Raw genomic sequence first — 17,161 nt, forward strand, 5'->3', positions numbered from 1 at the left:
CCTGATGATGCTGGATCTCCGATTAATAGATTTAATTGCCTCCATAAACCACTAGTGCTAGATTGCCTGTTCAATTTATGCAGAACTTGTACAATAGTGTTTAGTGATGCAACAATCAACTGCTTTACTTCTCAAAACTCAAGGGTAAATCAACAAAAGAGATCTCCAGTGATTTATTATCTTGAAAGTCCATTAAAATGCAATCCAATCATGCCATGGCTTCAAAGAAAATCTTTCTTTTAATTTCACTTGAATTGTAAAAACGATGAACCCCTGTGTAAACACAGGGAAAATTTGTAACTGCAAACTGCAAAATTGCTGGAGGAAGTCCATAGATCAAGCATCAATGTAGGAGGAAAAGAATTGGAGTTTCAGGAAATTTTGGCAATTCCTTTTCTCTCACAGATGCCGCTTGAAACTCTGAGTTCCTCCAGTGGATTGTTTATTGCTCTAGGTTACAGTACTTGCAATTCCTTGTTTCTCCAAAAGATCTGTGGCTGTTTAAATCATGTCTGTCTGCCTGTCTATCTACCAGTGTGGAACAAGCCCTACTCGCCCAATGAGCTGTGTCAATCAGCAACCTCCTATTTAACTCAAGCCTGATAGACAATATAGACAATAGGTGCAGGAGTAGGCCATTCAGCCCTTCGAGCCAGCACCGCCATTCACTGTGATCATGGCTGATCATCCATAATCAGTATCCAGTTCCTGCCTTATCCCCATAACCTTTGATTCCGCTATCTTTAAGAGCTCTGTCCATCTCTTTCTTGAAAGCATCCAGAGACTTGGCCTCCACAGCCTTCTGGGGCAGAGCATTCCATATATCCACCACTCTCTGGGTGAAAAAAATTTTCCGCAACTCCGTTCTAAATGGCCTATCCCTTATTCTTAAACTGTGGCCTCTGGTTCTGGACTCCCCTAACATTGGGAACATGTTTCCTGCCTCTAGCGTATCCAATCCCTTAATAATCTTATATGTTTCAATAAGACCCCCTCTCAGCCTTCTAAATTCCAGTGTATACAAGCCCAGTCGCTCCAATCTTTCGACATATGACAGTCCCGCCATACCGGGAATTAACCTTGTGAACCTATGCTGCACTCCCTCAATAGCAAGAACGTCCTTCCTCAAATTTGGAGACCAAAACTGCACACAGTACTCCAGGTGTGGTCTCACCAGTGCCCTGTACAGCTGCAGAAGGACCTCTTTGCTCCTGTACTCAATTCCCCTTGTTATGAAGGCCAGCATGCCATTAGCTTTCTTCACTGCCTGCTGTACTTGCATGCTTACTTTCAGTGACTGATGATCAAAGACAATTTTCAATGACAAATTCACAGTTCAGCCAGCAAGTCTTTGGAACGTGCTGGAAAACTGATCACCTGGAGGAAACCCATGTGCTCATGAGAGAATGTATAAATCCTAATAGATGGCAGCGTAATTGAACTCTGAACTCTGACTCCCCAAACTGTAATAGCAAACTGCTGAACTATCATGGCACCCAACAACAGGCTAGGCTACTCTTCGGCAATAAGCTATCAACTCAGAGGGGAATACATATCCATGTTCTATAAATTTGTGGCTTAGGTGGCACAAGTTTTTGAGTTTTATTTAGATTTATATCTTGTAAGTGGTAAATTGTGAAGATGTATTAAGCTGCTGGAAATACATATGTTTCTCTAATGACTGTGGTTATGGATGTTGATATCCGAGCCAAGCAGGGATCAGACAACATCATAGATGGATTAGGAATTAGATTCGATCCTGTGATCAGCTGACTAGGGAAAACAAATGTGTTCTCAATTCTGAGGATTACTATTGAACTCATTCACAACAGTAACATGAAGTGTCATCATTTTGGTTTAAACCACAATTGCAGACACACAAGCACAATTTAGATTGCTTACAGTATTTAGAATAACAGAAGCTTATAGAAGTGAAAGAGGGCTTTTGACCAGATGTGCTTATGCTAGTAAGCAACAGAATTCTGGTTAATCCTAGTTACCAGCTCATGGCCTTCAGGTTATAGTTCTTAAATTACAATTACTTATTGTGATGAGGATTTCTGTCATTACCAAACCATTAAGCAATGAATCCCAGACCCTCATTACTAGTTGAGGTAAACACCTTATTTTATTTGTTCCCCTCAAATCATTCTTACATAAATTTGAAATTATATATTTGAGACAAAATTTATGAATTTGAATTTGTTCTCCTCATTAACTGTTATTATTGTCTCATGTATGGAGATAGTGGAAAAACTTTGCTTTGCATGCCATGTATACAGATCATTGTAGATATTTAGACCACAAGACATAGGAGCAAATTAGGCCATTCGGCCCATTGATACTGCTCCACCATCTCAAATGGCTCATTAATTATCCCTCTCAACCCCATTCTCTTGCCTTCTCCCTGTAATCTTTGACGTCCTCTCTAATTACCACTCTCTGGCTAAGGAAATTGCTTCTAATCTCTGTTTTAAAAGGGCAGCCCTCTATTCTGAGGCTGTGCACTCTGGTCCAGGACTCCCCCACTATAGGAAACATCCTTTCCACATCCACTCTAACGAGTCCTTTCAATATACTATTGGTTTCAGTGAGATACTCCCTCATTCTTCCAAACTCCAGCAAGTACAGGGATAGAGCCATCATGCATTCCTCATGTGTTAAGCCTTCCATTTCCAGATCATTCTCATAAACCTACTTTGGACCCTCTCCAATGTGAAAACATTTTTCAGCGATAAAGTCCTCAGAACTCTGCGTTTTCTCCTTGGAGCAACGGAGGATGACAGGTGACCTGATAGAGGTATTCAAGATAATGAGAGGCATTGATTGTGTGGATAGTCAGAGGCTTTACCCCAGTGATGAAATGGCTAGCACGAGAGGGCATAGTTTTAAGGTGCTTGGAAGAGGAGATGTCAGGGGTAAGTTTTTTTTTACGCAGAGATTGGTGAGTGCATGGAATGGGCTGCCAGTAGTGGTGGAGGAGGCGGAAATGATAGGGTCTTTTAAGAGACTCCTGGATGGCTACATGGAGCTTAGAAAAATAGAGGGCTATGGGTTATGCCTAGGTAGTTCTAAGGAAGGGATATGTTCGGCACAGCTTTGTGGGCCGAAGGGCCTGTATTGTGTTGTAGGTTTTCTATGTTTCTATGTTTTAAAACATCCACAATTATCCAAGAACAGTCTAACTAATGCCTTATAAAGTCTCAGCTTTTCTTTATCTTTATTTTCTTTGTCTAGGCTTCTCATTTGCATACACCTCAAGCAAACCTTGCCTCAATTATTTTTCCAAAAGAAACACATGTGCATGTGCAACATTGAGTCACTTGGAATTTTAATCTCTCAGATTCATTAGAGAATTTGAAAGTGACTCTGTTCTTCCTATTTGCCAGGTGCTTCAAAAAAATTCCAGTGCCCAGGAAAGGTAGGGTGAGCTCCCTTTACAACTATTGTTCAGTAACACTCATGTTTATGGTGATAGTGTTCTCAGAGGTTGGTTATGGCTAGAAGTATGGTGAGGTGCGGGCCGATTGAGATCGCTGCCCCACAATATTTACCCAGTTCTGTGCTGAACATATGGACCTTCTTGCAGACTTCAGACCAGAAGCACGATTTGCTTGTGTTTCTAGGAAGAAGTACAGTCAACATTTCGGGCCGAGACCCTTCGTCAGGACTAACTGAAGGAAGAGTTAGTAAGAGATTTGAAAGTGGGAGGGGGAGGGGGAGATTCAAAATGATAGGAGAAGACAGGAGAGGGAGGGATGGAGCCAAGAGCTGAACAGGTGATTGGCAAAAGGGATATGAGAGGATCATGGGACAGGAGGCCCAGGGAGAAGGAAAAGAGGGAGGGGGGGAAAACCCAGAGGATGGGCAAGGGGTATAGTCAGAGGGACAGAGGAAGAAAAAGGAGAGAGAGAGAAACTCATCTCCCCCATTTCATGCACATCTGCTCTCACTCCATCCTCCCGTCACCCCACTAGGAATAGGGTTCCACTACTCCTCACCTACCACCCCACCAGCCTCCGGGTCCAACATATTATTCTCCGTAACTTCTGCCACCTCCAACGGGATCCCACCACTAAGCACATCTTTCCCTCCCCCCCTCCCCACTTTCCGCAGGGATCGCTCCCTATGCAACTCCCTTGTCCATTTGTCCCCCCACCCCTCCCTACTGATCTCCCTCCTGGCGCTTATCCTTGTAAGCGGAACAAGTGCTACACATGTCCTTACACTTCCTCCCTTACCACCATTCAGGGCCCCAGACAGTCCTTCCAGGTGAGGCGACACTTCACCTGTGAGTCGGCTGGGGTGATATACTGCGTCCAGTGCTCCCGATGTGGCCTTCTATATATTGGCGAGAGCCGGCGCAGACTGGGAGATCGTTTTGCTGAACACCTACGCTCTGTCCACCAGAGAAAGCAGGATCTCCCAGTGGCCACACATTTTAATTCCACGTCCCATTCCCATTCTGATATGTCTATCCACGGCCTCCTGTACTGTAAAGATGAAGCCACACTCAGGTTGGAGGAACAACACCTTATATTCCGTCTGGGTAGCCTCCAACCTGTTGGCATGAACACTGACTTCTCTAACTTCCGCTAATGCCCCACCTCCCCATCGTACCCCATCCGTTATTTATTTATATACACACATTCTTTCTCTCTCTCCTTTTTCTCCCTCTGTCCCTCTGACTATACCCCTTACCCATCCTCTGGGTCCCCCCCTTTCCTTCTCCCTGGGCCTCCTGTCCCATGATCCTCTCATATCCCTTTTGCCAATCACCTGTCCAGCTCTTGGCTCCATCCCTCCCCCTCCTGTCTTCTCCTATCATTTTGGAGCTCCCCCTCCCCCTCCCCCTCCCACTTTCAAATCTCTTACTCACTCTTCCTTCAGTTAGTCCTGACGAAGGGTCTCGGCCTGAAACGTCGACTGTACCTCTTCCTAGAGATGCTGCCTGGCCTGCTGTGTTCATCAGCAACTTTGATGTGTGTTGCTTGAATTTCCAGCATCTGCAGAATTCCTCGTGTTTACGATACTACCTCACTACTTTTTATTTATATTTTTGCACTACTTATTTAATTTAACTACTTAACATTTGTATATTAAATATTAACTATTTTATATATGTATATGCTGTTCTACATAGGCTTGAACACCTTCTGCCAGATCATCTCAAAGATTGGATATGGGTCCAGGTTCAAGAGTGGAGTGACCATCGGCCACCTCCTCTACGTGGATGACATCAATCTGTATGCCAGAAATTAAAGAGATATTGATTCACTAATTCACCTGACAAGGATATACAGCAGAGACATCGGGATGTCATTTGGCCTGGAAAAGTGCAGCTGGATGGTTGTGAAATAAGGGCAAACTCATCCAGACTAAAGGAGTCGAGTTACCTGAAGGTCACATACCAGATGTACAGGACAGCTACAAATACCTGGGGGTCCTGCAGGTGCATAGAAGCCACGATGAAGATGAAAGGAAGGACGCAACATCCAATTATCTCCAAAGAGTGACAGGTCCTAAAAAGCCAGCTGGATGAGAAGAACAAGATCAGAGCCATCAACACATTCGCCCTACCAGTCATCAGATACCCAGGCACAGTAGTGTGCTGGCCAAGGAATGAACTGGAAACTGCTGATATAAAGACCCAGAAACTACCAACAATACATGGAGGATTCCACCCAAAGTCCAACGTCCAGTGACTACACAGTCGCTGGAATAAAGGATGACTGGTAGTTGGAAGCGTTAAAGGCACAGTCCTGGAAAAAATGCAAAGCATCCATGAGTATATCAGGAAGATGACCCCTAAGGAGGACCTGCTAGGAGAATATCTCAGGCAGCAGGCAGGGGATATGGAAATGGAAGTGGGTGAAGCAGAGTCAGAGGACCAGAGGTCATGTCAGGAGAAGCCACTGCACAGGATGTATCAACGCCAGATATCAGAGGTGGCTGACATAAGAAAGTCCCACCAATGGCTGGAAATGGCAGGGCTGAGGGACAGCACAGAGGCGCTGATCATGGCCGCACAAGAACAGGTGCTGAGCACAAGAGCAGTAGAAATAAGGATCTATCACACCAGACAAGACCCAAGATGCAGACTGTGTGAGGAATCCTCTGAAACCATCCAGCACATAGTAGCAGGGTGCAAGATGCAAGCAGGGACAGCATACACTGAACAGCACAACCAAGTTGCAGGAATTGTGTACAGGAACATCGTGCTGGGTATGGATTGGACTCTCCCGTCCAAATGGAAAACACCCAAGAAGGTAGCGGTGAATGACAGAGATAAGATCCTGTGGGACTTCCTAATACAGATTGATTAACAGGTACAGGCTGACCAACCAGACAGAGTAACACTGGACAAGAAACAGAAGAAAGCAATAGTAATAGATGTGGCAATCCTGAATGGAAGTAACATTAGGAAGAAAGAACATGAGAAGCTGGAGAAATACCAGGGCTTGAAAGAGCAGATAGAAATGATGTGGAGGATTAAAGCCAGTGGTGATAGGAGCACTTAGAGCTGTGACATCTGGACTGGGAGAGTGACTCCAACAAATCCCGGGAACAACATCTGAGTTCTCGGTGTATATATATTTATTGTAATTCATTTTTTTCTTCTCTATTATTATGTATTGTAATATACTGCTTCTGCAACGACAACAAATTTCACAACATATGTCGATGATTTTAGACCTAATTCTAATTCTGAAGGAGCTAATAGAAAGTTATATATCAGGTAGAATCTGAATTTTTCCCCAGCAATGTAGAAGCAATACTCTTGAGGAGATGATGTGCAATTGTATCTACAAAACAAAATTCACCAAACAATTTCTGATATTCTATATGCTGTGAATCCTTTAAAATTGGATAGGCTAATGCCTTAATTTTGTATCCATTCATCACAAGAATATATTAATCTGAATTAAATTTCTCCAGTGATATAAAATTAAACAGCCCACCAGAATTAGATTAGGTAGAGTAGTAGACTTCTTGGTATTTAGGATGAGCAAAAGCAGGTCCACAGTCAGTTTTAATGTTGATCACAAAGTCCAAAAAAATAATGTTTTTTGAATCGGTTTTGTGCAATCACTTGGATCTTATAGGTATTTACTTTTCTTTAAATAAACCTGTTGTCAGCTTGTCACAAAACATAATCAAGTTACTTTCTTTTAACAAATCCTTGGTGATGGATCCAAATTAATGTGTGCATTTATAAATTAAGGCTGAAATAACCCCTAGAACAGATTCTATTCATTTGTCCACCTCCAATGTTAAACTAACTCAACTGTGGTTACTTGGTCTATCATTTTCTCTTTTTTCTACCATAAGCATTTCTCCAGTCCTTTAGTACCAGTTAGGTTGAGAGAGAGAGGCTTGCTAAAAATGAAGTCAGCTTTTCCATAATTGCCTTCTATTCTGCTTTTAAAAATAATTTGTGATAGATCGTATTCAGCTTTGATGGCATCAATTTTCAAAGTTACTGAATTCCTTAATACTTCATCTCTCAGAATCAGATTTATTATCACTGGCATGTGACGTGAAATGTGTTAACTTAGCAGCAGCAGTTCAATGCAATACATAATCTAGCAGAGAAAAAAAATAATGAATACAATTTTGAAAATAATAATAAACAAGTAAATCAATTACAGTATACATATATTGAATAGCTTTTTTAAAAAACGTGCAAAAATAGGGGAGGAGAAGATGGCAGCGCGACTCAGCGCGCACGGCCGCTCTGAATTGATATCGTATTTGTGAAGTAGGGTGCCGTGCACAATCCTGATTTGATGGAGACGGACGGGAGAAGCACGGAGGAACATCTGGAAAAACTTCTGAAATGCCTGCTTCGCTACCGCTGCTACTGTGCGATCGAGAATCTCCGGAGAGGAAGGCCCCAGATCCTCGGCTTTGCCTATTGCCTGTTGCTGGCGCCGGGGTCGAAGCGCTCGGCAGAGATGGTGCTCGGTGCTCGGTGTCGGAGGGCTGGTCGGAGGCTCGAAGTTTTCGGACAACTCAGAGTCGGACTGTTGTTGGGTGCTTCCAGGATGCCGCATCAGCAAGTTTGCAGCGCTGGAAGCTCATGGAAGGGAGAGTTTCTCCCTTCAACCGTCTGCGTGAGATGATGGGACTTTCGAGAGACTTTTTACCATGCCCATGGTCTGTTCTTGTATCAAATTACGGTATTGCTTGCACTGTTGTAACTGTATGTTATAATTATGTGGTTTTTGTCAGTTTTTTTTCGTCTTGGTTTGTCTTGTGTTTCTGTGATATCATTCTGGAGGAACAAATTGTATCATTTCTTAATGCATGCATTACTAAATGACAATAAAAGAGGACTAAGTGTCCTCATAATCTAATCTAATGTAAATAGAAATACTGTATATTAAAAAAAGTGAGGTAGAGTCCAAAGATTCAATGTCCATGTAGGAAACACTGGAAGGAAAAAAAATCGATAATCATGCCATCAGGTTGGAGGCTACCTAGGAGGAATCTAAGGCGTTGCTCCTCCACTCTGAGGGTGGCCTTGTCTTGGCACAAGAGGAAGCAATAGACTGGCATGTTGGCATGGGAGTCAGAACTAAAATTATTGGACTAATGTCGGAATTAATTGCTTCTCTGGATCAGATGCAGCACAAAAAACAAACACTAATAAAAAACCACAATAAATATAAATTTATATAGGCATCCGTTCGTCTCATTAGACCATGGATTTACGCCTTGGAAAGTTTCCAGGGCGCAGGCCTGGGCAAGGTTGTATGGAAGACCAGCAGTTGCCCATGCTGCAAGTTTCCCCTCTCCATGCCACCGATGTTGTCCAAGGGAAGGGCATTAGGACCCATACAGCTTGGCACCGGTGTCGTCGCAGAGCAATATGTGGTTAAGTGCCTTGCTCAAGGACACACACGCTGCCTCAGCCACGGCTCGAACTAGCGACCTTCAAATCACTAGATGAATGCCTTAACCACTTGGCCATAGCTTATATACTGTACATAGGTTGGTTGTATATCCATAAAGGCACAGATTTTCTGCACATAAGGTGACTGGTAGAAATGATAAAGTAGGGATGCTGTGAGGGGTTAGCGGGTGGAGGCGTTGATCAGTCTTACTGCTTGGGGATACTAACTTTTTTTGAGTCTGGTGGTCCTGCTGTGGATGCTACATTGTCTCCTCCCTGATGCAAACACAAAATAATCTGCAGATGCTGGGGTCAAAGCAACACTCACAACACGCTGGAGGAACTCAGCAGGTCGGGCAGCATCCGTGGAAAAGATCGATCGACGTTTCGGAACGGAACCCTTCGTCAGGACTGTAGGGGGAAGGGGAGGCCCCTTCAGTGTTACTCCTCCCTGATGCAGTTGGGACAAATAAGAAACAGTTAAAGGCAGCTAAAGTTCTCTTTCTTTTGAATTCCCTGAAGACCCTTGCCATTTAATTTAACATATAAAAAAAACCTGTTCATGTATTGTTGCCAATTAAAGTCAATGATTTTTCATGCTGAAGTTGACACTGAGGAAATATCCTACAGACATCTCACAACCAGATGATATCAGTAAAATATTAAGTCTACTCAATGAGTGGAGATATGGCTTTATGGATGAGATTGAGAAGAGAATTTTGGAACCTTGATGTATTATGTGGAATAAAGCTCTTGACTTTTTAATTGTATTGTCATGGCCACTATGACAGACGTAATGAAATCAGGTATCTGACGAGTCTTCACTTGATTTGCTTCAAGATCTAATTAAATTTTTCATCAAACAGTCTCAAGCTTTATTGACCCAGAGGAATTAAAGGTAACACAGCCAATAACGAACAAAAACATTAATAGCAAACAAGATTTCAGTTGATATTGGCCAAATGCTAATATTTGCATTATGTCTTGTTACAGCTGGTGGCTTGGATCAGCATCTTATCTGTAAAATTTATTCCGCATAACCAATGAAGATCTCCAATTTTTCACGACATCGCTGGAATCATAGTTACATTGGGGACAATTTTCATTGCTAACTTATCATATTTGTCACGGTGTGCGCCTGCAGGAGCAGACCCACACGCAGAGGGATGGTAGAATTCCCATGAAGAGACAGAAACAAATAGTTCGGCATAGGAATACCAACAGAGCCTCAGAGGGATGACGCAGTGACACCGCAAGACAAATCATTCTCTGAAAGAGGATCTAGTGCTTTCCCGGCTTATATGATGAATAAATTCTTCTTGGGGTTGCAGCCGGGTACAGGTATTGGTTTTAACCAATGTTTCAATGACAAACTGCACCATCCCTGATGAACATGGCAGAACTTGTCATGAAAATGTCGGTTATAATTGTTATCTGTAGCTGACTGGAAGTCTGAGAAGAGTTTCTTTAAATAATTCTCTGTAATACAGTAGGACTCTGCTAAAAAGACAAGTAGAGACCCCTTTAAATGATCGGTCGACACTCTACAGCAAGCCGCAGAGGCTCGTAGGACCCATGATAGTATTCAAATGAGAACTACTGCACGTATTAATATCTCAGACAATCTCTTCCTCTCCAACTAAACCTCTGTTATTGAGTGAGTAGAAAGCCCGAGGCTACATTGATCCTTTGTCCCGAGTGTAGTGGGCTGATAGGACAGAGTTACAATACAACAGCTGATTTGTTTAACTCAATAAAAAGTTCAATATTGCGACAAGCTAATTGAATAGGGAAGATGACATTTTGGCTACCAGTATCTCTATTAACTGCTCCCCCCACCCCCCACAGATTAACAGGTTAGGCATTGCTGCCACTCTAAGTATATTTTGGTTCATCTTTCTCCATTTTGATAACAGAGGCTGACTGCTATTTGTTAAGGTACCAAACTGAGAGATTGAATTGAACATATTCTGGCCTGGAGCCAATATTTGCTCATTGATAGAATTTTTCAGTGAGGACTTTACAAATTTAAACTATGTACCGGGGCTGGATATTTCAAATAAAATTCAATTTATTAAGATATCCGTCACTTCATTGCCAACATATCCGTTCTCTGGAGGCCTTGGACAGCCTGAGACTAGAAGTATCATGGAATAAATTGAAGAGGAGGAGGTATCTCACATCAGGGAGGAGGCTACATAGCACCCATACCAGGAACACCAGACTCAAAAGTATTTACTTTTCCCAAGCCAAAGAGGCCTTTCAACACCTCCAACTCTAACCCACGTCCCCACACCCCCAACCATCACTACATTATCATTTCCCGTCAGAGTCACCTTATGTACGGAAACTCCTGTGCCTAGCGTCACTTCATGGATGTACTATTAATCTATGTGCGTATACAAGCTATATTATCCATTTATATTTATTGCGGTTTTTTTTATAAAATGTTTTTGTGTTCTTTATCTTATTGTGTTTTTTCTTGTGCTGCACCAGATCCGGGGCAACAGTTATTCCATTCTCTTTTACACCTGTGTGCTGGAAATAACACTAAACAATATTGAATCTTGTATACTCTTCAGGTTGTTCAATGATGTTTGTGAACCAGTGCAGCATGCAAGATGTCTGATGTCCACAAAACTAAATAGCCTTTAAGAGCTCATAGCTGACTTTGGTTAAACTGCAATACAAATTATTGTTATAAACCTGTGCCTGAATACAGGAAAGAAGAATAGATTAAGTAATTTGGGGGTGTTGGAGAATTCAGTGATAACCTGTTTGTTCTTATTAGTGTGTTAAGTGTTGACGTTGAATGAAATAGGCGAGCATACTGATATGCTCGGAGTGAGATTTTCAAACACTCTTTGATTGTTACCTTGAACAGGAATAATAAGATGTCTTCTTGCAATGCCTTTCATAGTGAATATTTTCCCATTACAGCACAAGTCTGGAATCTCCAAGATTTGAATCCAGTGAAAGAGGTGTGAATACCACATGCCTGATGCCAGAGATACCAGTCACAAACTGTTCAGCCTAAACCAATACAAGTTTCTTGAGGGTGTTTGCAGCTCATCTACCGAGGTGACAGGCAAATATCCCACCACAATCATACATCTTTGAGAGGACATCTGACAAATTATTCGTCCACAAAGCACAGAAACCATGATATTAGAATGATACCAATTGTTTAGATACAAAGAACCATCTTGCACAGGCGTCTGCACGTACCATATCGGTAAGTGTTTTGGCCAACCTTACTTGCAAAGATGTAGAGCAGGCACACTTTGTAGTACGTTTCAATACAATGCTGCTTTCACAGCAATGCTGTGGAAGTATTCTAAAGGAAAGATAACATAACTGTGGCTAACAAGAAATCAAAGTCAACATTAAAGCTAAACAGCAGGCATATAATAGAGCAAAAAGTAGTGGGAATTTAGATTATTCAGAAGCTTTTAAAAACCAGCTGGAGGTAACTAAAAAAGTCATTAAGCAGGTAAAGATGGAATACAAAATATTCGAGCCAATAATATTAAAGAGGATAACAAAAGTTTCTTCAGATACGTAAAAGTGTAAAGGAGAGGCGAGAGTGGATTCTGGATCGCTGGAAAACAATGCTGGAGAGGTAGTAATGGGGGACAAAGAAATGGCAGACAAACTGAATAAATTATTTTGCATCAGTCTTCCCTGCAGAAGACACTGGCAGTGTGGTGGAAGTCCCAGGTGTCAGGGGGCATGAAGTGAGTGAAGGAGGATCTCGAGAAACTGAAAGGTATGAAGGTAGATAAGTCACCTCGACCAGATAGTGTACAACCCAGAGTTCTGAAGGAGGTGGCTGAAGAAATCATGGAGGCATTAGTAATGATCTTCCAAGAATCTCTAGATTCTGGAATAGTTCCGGAAGACTGGAAAATTGCAAATGTCACTCCAAAAGGGGAGAGGCAGAAGAAAGGAAACTATAGACCAGTAAGTCTGTCCTCAGTGGTTGGTGAAATTTTGGAGTTGATTATTAAGAATGATGTCTCAGAGTTTATTATGGCTTCCTCAAGGAAAAATCTTGCCTGAAACATCCGTTGGAAATCATTGAAGAGATAACAAGTAGGATAGATAAAGTAGAATTGTTTGATGTTGTGTTCCTGTATTTTCAGAAGGCCTTTGACAAGGTGACACACATGAAGCTGCTTAACAAGCTACGAGCCCGTGGTATTACAGGAAAGATTCTAGCATGGATACAGTAGTGGCTGATTGCCAGGAGGCAAAGAGTGGGAATGACGGGAGGCTTTTCTGGTTGGCTGTATTCCACGGGGGTCTGTGTTGGGACCAATTCTTTTTATGTCATATGTCAATGATTTGCATGATGGTATTGACAGCTTTGTTGCAAAGTTTACAGATGATATGAAGATAGTTGGAGGGTCAGGTAATTCTGAGGAAATAGAGAGGGTAGAGAAAGACATAGACAGATTAAGAGAATGGGAAAAGAAATGGAAGATGGAATACAGTGTCAGGAAGTGTATGGTCATGCGCATTGTTAGAAGAAATAAAAAAGAGTTGACTATTTTCTTAGTGCGAAATACAAAAAAGAGGTGCAGAGGGACTTGGCAGGATTGTGCAGGATCCCCTAAATGTCAATTGACGGGTTGAGTCTGTTGTGAGGAAGGCAAATACAATGTTCGCATTCATTTCAAGATGACTAGAATATAAAAGCAAGGATGTAATGTTGAGCATTCATAAAACACTGGTGACGTCTCACTTGGAGTATTGTGTGCAGTTTTGGGCCTCTTATCTGAGAAAGGATGCACTGAAACTGGAGAGGGTTCAAAGGATGTTCACGAAAATGATTCCAGGATTCATCTGTGTGAATCTCCTCTGAACACTCACCAATGCCAGCATATCTTTTCTAAGATGAGAGCAAAACTGTTCACAATACTCAAGGTGAAGCCTCACCAGTACCTCATAAAGCCTTAGCATCACATCCCTGCTCTTGTATTCTAGACATCTCACAATGAATGCTAATATTGCATTTGCCTTCCTCATCACAGACTCTACCTGGAAGTTAACCTATAGGGTATTCTGTACAAGGTCTCCATAGTCCCTTCGCATCTCAGTGTTTTGGATTTTCTCCCCATTGAGTAAATAGCCTGCACATATATTTCTTCTACTAAAGTGCATGACCATGCATTTTCCAACATTGTACTTCATTTGCCACTTTCTTGCCCATTTTTCTAATCTGTCTAAGTCCTTCAGCAGCTTTCCTGTTTCCTCAATACCACCTGCCCCTCCACCAATCTTCATATCATCTTCATATTTGGCAACAAAGCCATCTATTCCATCATCTAAATCATTGATGTACAGCATAAAAAGAAGCGGTCCCAACACCGACCCCTGCGGAACACCACTAGTCACTGGCTGCCAACCAGACAAGGATCCTTTTATTTCCACTTGCTGCCTTCTTCCAATCAGTAATGATCTAACCATGTCAGTAACTTTCCTATAATACCATGGGCTCTTAACTTCGTAAGCAGCCTCATGTATGGCACCTCGTCAAATGCATTCTGAAAGTTCAAATATACAACATCCACTACATTCCCTTCATCTACCCTACTTGTAATCTCCTTAAAGAATTCCAACAGGAACATCAAGCAAGATTTTCCGTTAACGAAGCCATGCTGACTTTGTCCTATCTTGTTCTGTGTCATCAAGTACTCCATAACCTTATCTTTAACAATTGGCTCCAAGATCTTCCCAACCACTGAGGTCAGGCTAACTGGTCTAGAATTTCCTTTCTTCCGCCTTCCACCTTTCTTAAAGAGTCGAGTCACAGTTGTAATTTTCCAGTCCCCTGGCACCATACCAGAGTCAAATGATTTTGGAGTATCACAATCTCTACTGCTATCTCTTTCAGAACCCTAGGGTGCAGTTTAACTGCACTCGCTTCTCTTCCCTCACACCCTTCAACATCTGGCACACTGCTGGTGTCTTTCACAATGAAGACTAATGCAAAATACTCAGTTAGTTCATCTGCCATCTCCTTGCCCCCCCATTATTATTTCTCCAGCCTCGTTTTCTAGCGGTCTTTTATCCACACTCATCTCCCTTTTATTTTTTAAATACTTGAAAACGCTTTTACTATTCTCTAATATTTTTTGCTAGCTTGTTTTCATATTTAATCTTTTCCCTCCTAATGATTCTTTTAGTTGCTCGCTGTAGGGTTTTAAAAGTTTCCCAATCCTCTGTCTTCACACTAATTTTTGCTTTGTTGTATGCCCTCTCTTTTGCTGTTGCATTAGCTTTGATCTCCCTTGTCAGTCACAGTTGTACTATTTTGCCAATTGAATACATCTTTGTTTTTGGAAGATGTATATATTTCCCAAAAACCCATGCCATGGCTGCTCTGCTGCCATCCCTTCCAGCATCTCCTTCCAATTTACTTTGACCAACTCCTCTCTCATATCTTTCATCATCATCATCAGGTGCTGTGCCCAGTTTGAGCTTTGACTGCCATGGCCCACACCCTCCTGTTTCAGGTCAAGTGGATCAATTCATTGGTATTCATTTCCAGTTCTCTGGCTGCGGTCTCCATCATCATTTGTCTTTGTCTTCCTCTTGTTTTCTTCCCTTCAATCTTTCCCATAATTACCGTGCATTCTAACTCCTCTTTCCTAATCACATGTCCAATGAAGTTATGTTGCCTTTTCATGATCTCATACATTATTTCTCTTTTTGTGTTTGCTCTGTTCATGACATCCTCGTTAGATATTTGTTTCATCCATGATATTCTTTCCATCCTCCTCAAAAACCACATCTCTGCTGCTTCAATTTGATTCTTCATGTTACTAGATATTGTCCAACATTCTGAGCTATATAACATAACTGGATAAACATAACATTTCAGTACTCTGAGATGGGTTGTCATGCCTAGTTTAGCATTGGTCAGTATACTCTTCATTCTCGTAAAGGTGTCTTTTGTCATCCCTATTCTTTTGATGTCCATGTCACACCTGCCATCCGATGTCACCCCACTTCCTCAGACCTTTACTCCACTGAAATACTGCTATGTCACTCTTTCCTTTCTCCCTATCGAATTTCAAGTAGAACTCAATCATATTCTGATCACTGTCTGTCTGTCTGTATCTTGTTTTACGGCGGTTGGCATCCAGCTTAATGGTGCATTACCGCCACATATTCTGATCACTGTCTCCTAAGGGTTCTTTTACCTTCAGCTCCCAAATCACCTCTGGTTCTTTACATAACACCCAATACATTACAGCTGATACCCATTAGGCTCAATGACAAATGCCATAAAAAGCCATCACATGGGCATTCAGCAAACTTACTCGCCTGAGATCCATTACCAACCTAATTTTCCCAGTCGACTTCCATGTTGAAATCTCCCATGACCATCTTGACATTGCTCTTTTGACACACCTTTTCTATTTCCCAGTGTAATGTGTGGTCCACATCCCAGCTACCGTTGGGAGGCTTGTAGTTAACTGCCAACAGGGTTCTTTTACCCTTGCAGTTTCTTCACTCAACCCACAAGCATTCAACATCTTCCTATCCTATGTCACATCTTTCTACTGATTTAATACCATTCTTTACCAACAGAGTCACACCAACCCCTCTGTCTAACTTCCTATTCCTCCAATACAATGTGTAACCTTGGACATTCAGCTCCCAATTACAACCATCCTTCAGCCACGATTCAGTGATGGCCATAACATCATACCTGACAATCTGTAATAGTCCAACAAGATCATCCACCTTATTTCTTATACTTCATGCTGATAGTGGATGTGGAGAGAATGTTTCCCATGGTGGGAGTGTCCAAGGACATAACCTTGGAATGGAGGGGCATCCTTTTAGAACGGAGGAATTTCTTCAGTCAGAAAGTGGTAAATCAGTGGAATTCTTTGCCCCAAGCAACTGTGGAGGCCAAGTGTTTATGTATACTTAAGGCAGAAGTTGGTAGATGCTTATTGGTTGGTGCATGAAGGGTTATGGGGAGAAGACAGGAGTTTGAGGCTGAGAGGATAATTGGAGCAGCCATGATGAAATGGTGGAGCCGATTTGATGGGCCAAAAGGCCTGATTTTGTTGCTATATCTGATGGTCTTATGGAAACTGAACCTCACTGAGGAAACTGGAGCTTGCTGATGACACGGACACTCACACTTCAGGACCATATGTAACGAGGATTCAGTGATGGCCCAAGAGCAGAGGGATCAATGCAGACACAGAATAACCAGTCCACTGGGCTTTAATAGGT

Source organism: Mobula hypostoma, chromosome 1 (genome assembly GCF_963921235.1).
Source record: "Mobula hypostoma chromosome 1, sMobHyp1.1, whole genome shotgun sequence".
Taxonomy (NCBI): Eukaryota; Metazoa; Chordata; class Chondrichthyes; order Myliobatiformes; family Myliobatidae; genus Mobula; species Mobula hypostoma.